Here is a 9,345-nt window from a genome sequence, read left to right as displayed (position 1 = left end):
TTACTTTTCCCTCTTAAGTCTTGAGCCCCTAGTAATTTCAGTTGCATCTTTCCCCCGTAAACATTTCGGCGCCGTTCACATGGTTCTATCGTTTTGAATTTAGATTAGGTTCTCCTCGTGTTTCGACCAAGACACCAAAAGATTAACCTCAATAGTCAGCTAATTATTCACGCTTTTCTTGTCTCTTCTTGAGTATTAATTCATCTATCAAAACACTCAATTAAGACTAAAACTCTGTATGTTTTCTAATAAATTTTTGGTCGGAATTTTTTTCATTATTTTCAAGTATTTGATTGCTTAGAAATATGAGTTAATGAAAAATCTTTAAATAATAAATGGAAAACCTATGCTTAAGTAAAAAAATATTTTCTCTTTTGAAAATGAAACCATTTTCCCAAATAGGGTTAGATTTTAGCGCTTGAATAAGAGGAACTTGGCACTTGGATATGGGAATCTTAATGCTTGTGCCTAGTCCTTGGTGGCTAGGTGCGGGTCCATGGAGGCTGGCCCAGTTCTCTTGAGGTCTGGTTTGAGATATTGGTGCCTATGCCAGAGTCCTCTTTGCCATGCTAGGGTACTTGGCTCTCACATCCAAGTTACTAGTGCTTGAGCTAGGGTCCATGAAGGCCTGGCCTAATTCCTAGGTAGCTAGGCTTGCGTCTACAAAAGCTAGGCTTATTACGTCCCTCGATGTTAGGCCCAAGACCTGATGGGTGTGCCCGAGTCTTCGGTGACCATGCTCTAGTAGTTAGCTCTTGTGCCCTTGTCACCCGCACTTGGGCCCGAGTTCAGAGAGGCTGGCTTGGATCTTTTGAGACTAGATTTGAAACCTTAGTGCTCGTGTCCACATCCCTACAACCACGCCTTGGTACTCAACTTTTGCGCCTAAGTCATTAGCACTCGAGCTTGAGTCTATAGAGGTTGAGCTTGGTTTCTTGGTATCTGAGCTTAGGTCCACAAATTTTGCACCCAATCCCTTTAGAGAGAGAAGAGTGGAGGGGGGAGCAAGACCCAATGCTCTTGCTTGACTCTTCAGCAGCCTCTAATACTCGATTCGTGCAGCCAAGTCACTAGTTATGGGCCTAGTTCCTAAAGCTAGTGGCTCAAATTTACAGTGATTGGGTCGAGAAACCCCGCCTCCTATGACATGTTTGGCATTTTGGTTGGGGACCCTAATGGCTTAGCCCAAATTCACTAAGGCCGGGGCCTAGTCCCGGATGCTTAAGTTAGGGCCCTTGGCATCTAAATCCAGGACCTAGCTATTGGGCTTGAGTTCCTCAAGGCAAAGCTAAAGACCTTAGTGTTCATGCTCAAGTCTTCAGCTATAACATCTTGATTTTTAGGTTCTGTTTTTGATTGAATAAGTTGGGCTTTTCATCGATATGCCTATATTTCTTTTCTCTAAGTTGGCCACTCACGAGATAACTAGTTTATCAAGTGAAGCCGTTACAGGATTTTAACGCAATAGGCTTGAGAATTTGACTAGGAATCAACTGCTCAACCGTACTAATCTGCAAAGATCATTACGGCACAGTTAAAAATCGATTAGAGATCGAAGATAGGTCGATTTGACAGAGCCATATGATTAAGTGTGGGTGAGTCCACCTAATTGCAAAATTCTTGTTGATCGGTATTAAACTAATTTTTCTGTCGTTTTGGTACCTTGTGTTTATATTTGAAATCTCGAGATTTTCATGACAACCGAGAATCGCCAATGTGTCGAAGATGTACAATGTGGTTCGAAAATAATCAACCACGGGTCAATTGCACTAATAATTCCTAAAAGCTACCCAGTAGGTTAGGTCACGCTAAAATCGTGTCAAATTGAAATTAATCGCAAATTTAAATCCGATCTCAGAAATTGAAAGTTCTGTCATATTATGATTTATTTTAGGAATGTCGTCTCATCCTTCAAGAAATTTACGGCGAGCTCGAGATTTTACGGAAAATCAACTTCAGACGATTCGGAAAAGAAAGAAAATTCGGTTGGCCATTTTCAAGTGAATTTTTTGCCTTCCAAAAAGGACTAGTTTGTGAAGGCAAGTGTGGAATTTGGCATGGGCACCCTCCTCAGCAAAATTGGTCATCAAATTGGAGAAATTTGTTAAGAAATTGAATTTCGGACATTTAAGAAAAATGAAAGAAATTCAGATGGTAGAGAAAGTGGTCAATTTTGATGTCCCAAATTGGTGATTGTGAGATTAAATTGCAAGAAAATAATAGGGGGACCAAGCATTAATTGAGTAGATACTTGTTGGATGGCCGGCGTCCACGCTAGCCGGCTGGCCAATTTTGGTTGGATGGACTAAACTGTCATAATTATAAAAGGTTTAGGACTAAATTGATTAAAAAAAGTTTATGACTAAATAGACACAATTGTAATAGGTTTAAGACTTTTTGGTAATTCTCCCAAAAGTTATTATAAAATTATTTATATCATATAGGTAAATCCATTGATATACATTGATGGTTGCACAAGAGGTGGCTCACGATGTCGCGGAGAAGTAACTTTTTTTAATTTTCCAGACTTTTTTCTTCTTTCTTTTACTGTTTGATGGGTCATTGTTGTGGTGATTACAAACCGATGTACTACCAGAGTACAAGAAAAAAATGGGAGAAGATAATGGGCTTAGTAAGGCCCAGCTGGGCGAAGAAGTAATTAAGTAGGTGAACGTGGACAAGGAGTTAAAGCAAAATCGCCGGAAAAATTAAAGAGTCCTTGGCGAATTGATGCACTTTCAAGAATGACAGAAGAGCTTTAACCAAGCAAGGCGGAGAACCTTAAGAGCAGGTGCCTTAGCTCAAGAAATCAATAAGGCAGGGTGAACCACCTAGTTTTTCAGTGTGGAGGTTATAATTAGCCAAGTGCTTTGTTGTGTTTATGTGTAAGAAGCTCCCCCAATCTGCAATTAATGAGACCACTCTCCACATTAAATTTGCTTTCGGGGCATCTCCCCCATTTCCTCTCCTTTGCTAGCTCCCTCACGATGAGACACTCACTCCTCTCTCATCCTCATTCAGCTACCAGAATGCTGATGTGCCACGCCTTGGAACACTCAGGCACCGAACAACCCATGCCAATTTGGGCACTTACTCTCCCTAATCACCTGCCCACCATCAGAGTCCTTGATCAAAAGGGCGAGCAGATTTTGATAGGACATAGAAATTCTCCAACTTGAGAAACATCGCCTTGCACTGTGATTTCTTCCGCATGTAGTAAACATTCTCAGGGAGGATTTACCTGCAGGAATCAATCGGTAGGACACCCTCGCAATCCAATACTGGGCATTTGATGGTGGTGACAATGTCCAGGACTTTGGTCTCCTATAACAAACTAATTGAAGAAAAAGTAGGATGTAGTTTCATGCATAGGATAAGGAAAGAAGTAGTCCCATTACACAGGATGGAAAGTCAACGAATTCCGTTCGTGTAATTGACAGGTATAACAAGAAAGAGTAAAATACTTGACTAGACCCGAACTAATAAACTAGGATTTTATAGGTTTTCCGGGGTCTACAATGAATCTTTGAAGATGCGATCGTTATTGGATCAAGCAAGATTAAACCTTAGTTTTGGAGTGCAGGTTATGTAGCTTTTCCGTATGTTGCGATGATTCACTCAGAAATTACGAGAAGGCACATGTGATTACAATTGGATACGATTGGAGAATTGATTGTGATGTGGTTCGGTGTGAACAAAGTTATACTCTAAAAGGTCCCCCAACGTCGATCAAACCAAGCAAATGTGGCATGCCTAAGCTTAAAATGTAGACATATTCGTCTGGCATGTACGTTGGCATGAAATGTCATACTTTTGGCCTCGTTATTGAGATAAGAACAAAGCTTCGATTTGTCCCTCTCGTCTTGTATGAAGTGGAAGAGAGAACCTGTTCCTTTTGATCTCTCACTTCTACGGCTCACATGCATTCTCATGTATGAATAGCGACGGATCTAGAATCCAAGGGTCCGGGGACCAAGCTTGTGCTTGTTGTTTAATTGTGTAAGGCATGCCCTTTTGTGAGCATCTTTCACTTCCAACATCCTATGATACTGGATTTAATTCTAAGCCATTGAAGCCATATAACTCCTCAAAATTACAAAAATCAAGCTTGAGCATAATGTTTGTAATTTTGATGATCCGAAAATCATGACAAAGACAAAAAACAATGCACGAGGAACGCTGATTACCCATTTTTTACGGCTATCGTGGATACAACTCGGTCATAGAGGCCTCATTTCTCGAGAACTGGTTAGTTTTGTTTCTTGATCCCTCGACCTCAGATACCCTCGAATTGTAATCCTGTGTAGATGACACATCAAATTCAATGGTGCTGTGCATGTAGAACGCGGGTCTCAATGGCAATTGGAGATCGACCAAGTGGTTGTTAAGCATGAGGAGGACTGAAGCCATCGTTGGCCAACTAGCCGCGTTTTGTTGGACACATAGTAGACCAATGTGGATACACCTCTCAATTTCAGTACTTGAACCAGAAGTTATAAAGGGATCAATGATGTTCGATATTGATCCTTCCTCCAATTCTTCCAAACTGCTAAAATTTGACAAAAGTTGAGTAGATTGATCTTCAAAATATTATGCAAATTGAGAAGGTATCTTATACTCACATAGCTTATTAGGATCTCAATGTTATTGTCCATGCGGTGATTGTTCCTCTGACCACTTATAATCTCCAGAATCAATACTCCGAAACTAAACACATCTGACTTGACCGAGAAGTTTCCATTCATCACATACTCTGGCGCCATGTATCCACTGTGCATCACAATAAGTCTTCCATATTAGTTCTATTGTTTTCTTTGTTCTATTGGTAATCATTAGCTCTAGGAGGTTGTGGCACTTACTGGGTCCCCACGATTCGGTTTGTCTTTGCCTGAGTTTGGTCCAACTCAAACAACCTCGCCATACCGAAATCTGATATCTTAGGATTCATGTCAAAGTCCAACAAAATGTTGCTTGCTTTGAGGTCCCGATGGATGATACGAAGTCGAGAGTCTTCGTGTAGGTAAAGCATCCCTCGAACAACACCCATTATTATTTTGTATCGTCTATCCCAGTTGAGATCCACACGCTTTAAGGGATCTATGTGTTTTAATGGAATCACATTCTGTTAGACATCTATAAATCATTTTGCGAGGATATAATTTCACATATGGCAACTCGAGAAACATACCAAATATGACTTGATCAAGGCTCGAATTGGGCACAAACTCGTAAATGAGAAGCTGTTCAACTCCTTCCAAACAGAAACCTAGGAGCCTGACCAAGTTCCTATGTTGTAGCCTAGCTAGTAACATGACCTCGTTCTTGAACTCTACTTCACCTTGGCTGGAATTTTGCGACAACCGTTTCACCGCGATTTCCCGTCCGTTTGAGAGCTGACCCTGAAATTTCACCAAAGAATGTCCTTGTGAGTATCGATTGGTATATTGAACCATTTCGAAGATTCTTAGAATGATGTCATCTTTGACTACTTGGTTGCTTAAATTTCGAATACAAGAGAGTAGAGGATGTGCTTTGTTAACTATTACCCTGTAAACAGCACCAAAACCGCCTTGTCCAAGCTTTTTGGAATCAGAGAAGTTATCCGTTGCCGCTCTAATAGTGCCAAAATCAAATTGCAGTGACTGTGCTGTGCTAATTTCATGCACAACTTCACCTAGAAAGACAAAAACGCGGTCATTCAGAGCGAGCATCATTATCTTATAGTTTCACAACGGAAGTTTCACAAACTTTTAGTACATATAATTGCAACTGCAGGTATTACTAATAAAACTTAAACCCTCAATCCTCATAGAGTTTTTGGCCTAAATGTCGAAAGCGATCTTACTATTTTGCTGGTGCAAAAGCATAGTCATTAGTTAACTTAATTATTTTCGTGGTCTTTTCGGACCACATGAACAGTTGCTGTTCCGATGCAAAAGAATAAAGACTCGCCTTCAATACTCTGTCTGGGCTGCTTCATCTTCCTTTTCACTTTCAGGGAGCACAATGACAACGCCGATGACAAGCAGTGCCGAAACACTTGTGACGACCACAATTATCACGGTCCTCGTCGAATTGCTATTTCCAACTGCAAGAGCTAAGGCACAATAAGTTTCATTGCTCTCTGCTTACTAAGTAATACACTGAAGACATTACTAAAGCGCCATTACGACTACGGAAACGAAACTCATGTCGCAAAGATATAACGAGAACAGATACGGACCACAAATTACGATGTGAAAATACAGCGTGCTGTTCTCTGTCAACTCAAGGGAAAGTTATTTGGATTTCTGGATTTTTCATCCTACCAATTTTCATCGAATAAGATTAGGAATATATTGGGAAAAAGGATACCACAAATGTCTTAATTTTTATGTGGTGGTCACTAGAGGGTCATGATTTTTTTTTATTACTTATGTTCCATCACTTATTATGACACTCATTTAAGTGTTGTAACTTTTTTTTTTCTGATCATTTGAATACCATAATTCTTTTAAAACATTCATCACAAGTGCCATGTCACGTTGGATTTATGGCATTTGGATTAATGTTTTTAACAAATTCTTGCACGTAAGTAATCTATTCAAAGTTATGGTACTCAAGTGAGTATCGTATGAAGTGGTGTCCCTATCCCCATTCACATTATTCACTAAACTTTTTAAGTTTTTAGGAATAATCGGTTGCCTTTTCAACTTCAATTTCATTACTTCCAAAATTTTCTTACAGAAATCAGAGTACAGACAGTAAAATGGTTTACAAAAACAGAGCGGATCGAGGAAATCAGATGCAGGTTTGCAAATCTTTTGCAGAGTTAGACGTTCCTAATGTGCACATACGGGACCAATATATACATGCGGACCACCAACGATGGATTTCTCATCTTTGAGGAACACCACAAAGGAGGTGACCACCATTGTAACCCTAAAGATAGTTCTCTCTCTCCCTCCCTCCCTCCCTCCCTCCTCTCTCTCTCTCTCTCTCTCTCTCTCTCTCTCTCTCTCTGTGATAACCACTGTGGTAGAGAGAACAACAATCACAGTGGTCGTCGCCGGGTTGGATTGCCATCTCGGGCGGCGGTGATTGAGTCAATCGTCCTTTAGTCTTAGGTCTTGTTTTTAAGTTATTTGAATATTTCATTTTTTAACCCCGTCCTATCTGATGTTCCTAAAAACTTTACATGTCATAATATGTTTCTTTTTCAGTAATCGGCCAAATCAAAATATAAGTTAAAAAATATGGAGGAATTTCTTATCAAACTTATAAGTAATAAGAGATTTTTGGAAACTCGCTTATTTGGTGATGTTCATTTTTTTTTTATTGATTGTTGATCATTTAATACACATGTCTCATTTATTTGAACACCTAATAAGAGAATTTCGAAAAAAATTGCTATTATGTCTAACATTGCTAGTCAATCCTTTTCTGATTGGCTTCATTTTCGGACAATCAAACACAATTATCGAACATCTGTTAGTTGTAGCCTAAACTCACAATCTCATACGACAGCTTGTGAGCCATGAATGCCATAGTTTGTGATTCAATAAAGTGACCGTAATAGTTGACTAGTAGCCATATGGATGCATCAAAGAGTAAACGTATATTCTTTTCCCGAAAATATGGACCAACCGATAACTTCTTTTTCCCAAAAAAAAAGTATTTATTCAACTTACCGGTTCAAAAAAAAAATTACATGATTTATTGAGCATATATCAATAAAAAAAAATCATATGATTTATCGAGTATGTAGATTAAGCTCATATGAACAATTGATTGCGTGAATCTCATGGGAAACCGGATATTTATAGGGGAAAAAAAAAGATACAAACATCGTGTGCCTAACTCCGGAACAAGAGCCAACATACCTGGCGGTGGAGGCAGCACATCTGCCCCATTCGATGGCGATGGCGGTGGCAGTGGGGGTGACGGCGGTGGCGGCGGGGGAAGTGGCTGGCTAACCTTGTCGAAGAACTGATTATTGGTCTCGTACAGGATCAGGCAACTTGGCACCATGAACCGTCCTCCTGTGTACCTGGCACAGCAGTCCCTGATCGTCTGGACGCCTATCACCAGGCAGTCGCTGCATTGCTGCTCCGTCAAGTCCGGGGTGCACTGTACCAACGCGTAGATCATGTCAGGCCCCGCTGATTCGTTCCCCGACGCGTACTTTCTCAGCGAGCCGCCACTCGCCGCCTTGGGCCATAGATCGTTCAGGAGCTTCTTCAGCGCTGCGTCGTACGTGTCTGGGCTCGAGACGTTGTAAGGGGTTCTCACCACGTAGGATGGTTCTGTTGCGACTGCGCCGAAGAACGAAGCGTCCGAATACCGGATGACGCAGTTATCACCGTAGAGGAGTGCCTCCTTCAGGAGGGGACAGAGGCGGCGAATGTCGGAGGCCAAGACATCGAGGCAGGCGCGGCAGCTCAGGGCGGTCAGGTCACCGCGGCAGAGGCCAAGGGCGTAGAGGGTTTGGGAGGTGCCGGAGACGACGGTGGAGGCATTGAAGGAGCCGTAGGAGAAGGACGAGGAGTTGGCGGTGGAGATGGAGGAGAGGAGGGTGGTGAGGGTTGTTTGGTAGGGGCTGTTGGCGGTAAAGTTGCCGGTCGAACCACAGTGGGTCACTGGGAATTGGGCGTTTATGGTGGGAGCAAACATGAGAAGAAGCAAGAGAAGGAAATTTGGAGGATCCATCCTTTTTTTTAAAAAAAATTTTGGGTGTTTTGGGTTTCTCTTTGATAGAAGTATAGCTCAACAGGCTCGTTCCCTAGACAATATGACTACCGTGATTAATAGGATGCAAGACATAATGTGTTGACTCATTTTATATAAGAGTGGCCGCCATGCCTAGCACGCTAGGCCCAACACATTATTAATTTGAGTGCATATTATTTTATAAGACATTTAAAAATCTTTTGTACTTTTCCATTTGGATCGACATCTTACATCAATGCTTAGAGTCGTAAAGACCTTGAATTGAGTTTTAAATTTACATTGATAAGAGAATACGTTCAACATCACAGAAAGTTACATCTTGTAAAACCTTAAACAATGGAAGGCTATAGCCATCATCCACCTCACTAATTTAGCCTAAAAGGTCCATTGTCAAATTGGGTGGCCAAAATACCATTTTTAAAAGCATTGCAATACTAAATGACCTTAAGAATTTAAATACAGTAAATTTGAAAATCGCAAGACACATGCGAAGTGTTTAATCTTAAGAAAGTGAATTTGTTGAAATATCTCATCAAAATTTATCACGTCATCAATACTTCAGCAGAAAAGAAAAACAAGCCGCATCAAATCGGATTACCAAGCTTTTGCAGAGTAGTTGCAGAGTTGCCGTGCTTC

General features: G+C 40.9%; 1 pseudogene; it reads right to left on the bottom strand.

Annotated features, from left to right (window-relative positions):
• Window positions 1-4,200: 4,200 nt before the first annotated feature.
• On the bottom strand, window positions 4,201-8,688 carry LOC120294043 (annotated as a pseudogene).
• Window positions 8,689-9,345: the final 657 nt, after the last annotated feature.

Source organism: Eucalyptus grandis, chromosome 5, assembly GCF_016545825.1.
Source record: "Eucalyptus grandis isolate ANBG69807.140 chromosome 5, ASM1654582v1, whole genome shotgun sequence".
Taxonomy (NCBI): Eukaryota; Viridiplantae; Streptophyta; class Magnoliopsida; order Myrtales; family Myrtaceae; genus Eucalyptus; species Eucalyptus grandis.
This window is presented reverse-complemented; position numbering and strand designations above follow the sequence as displayed.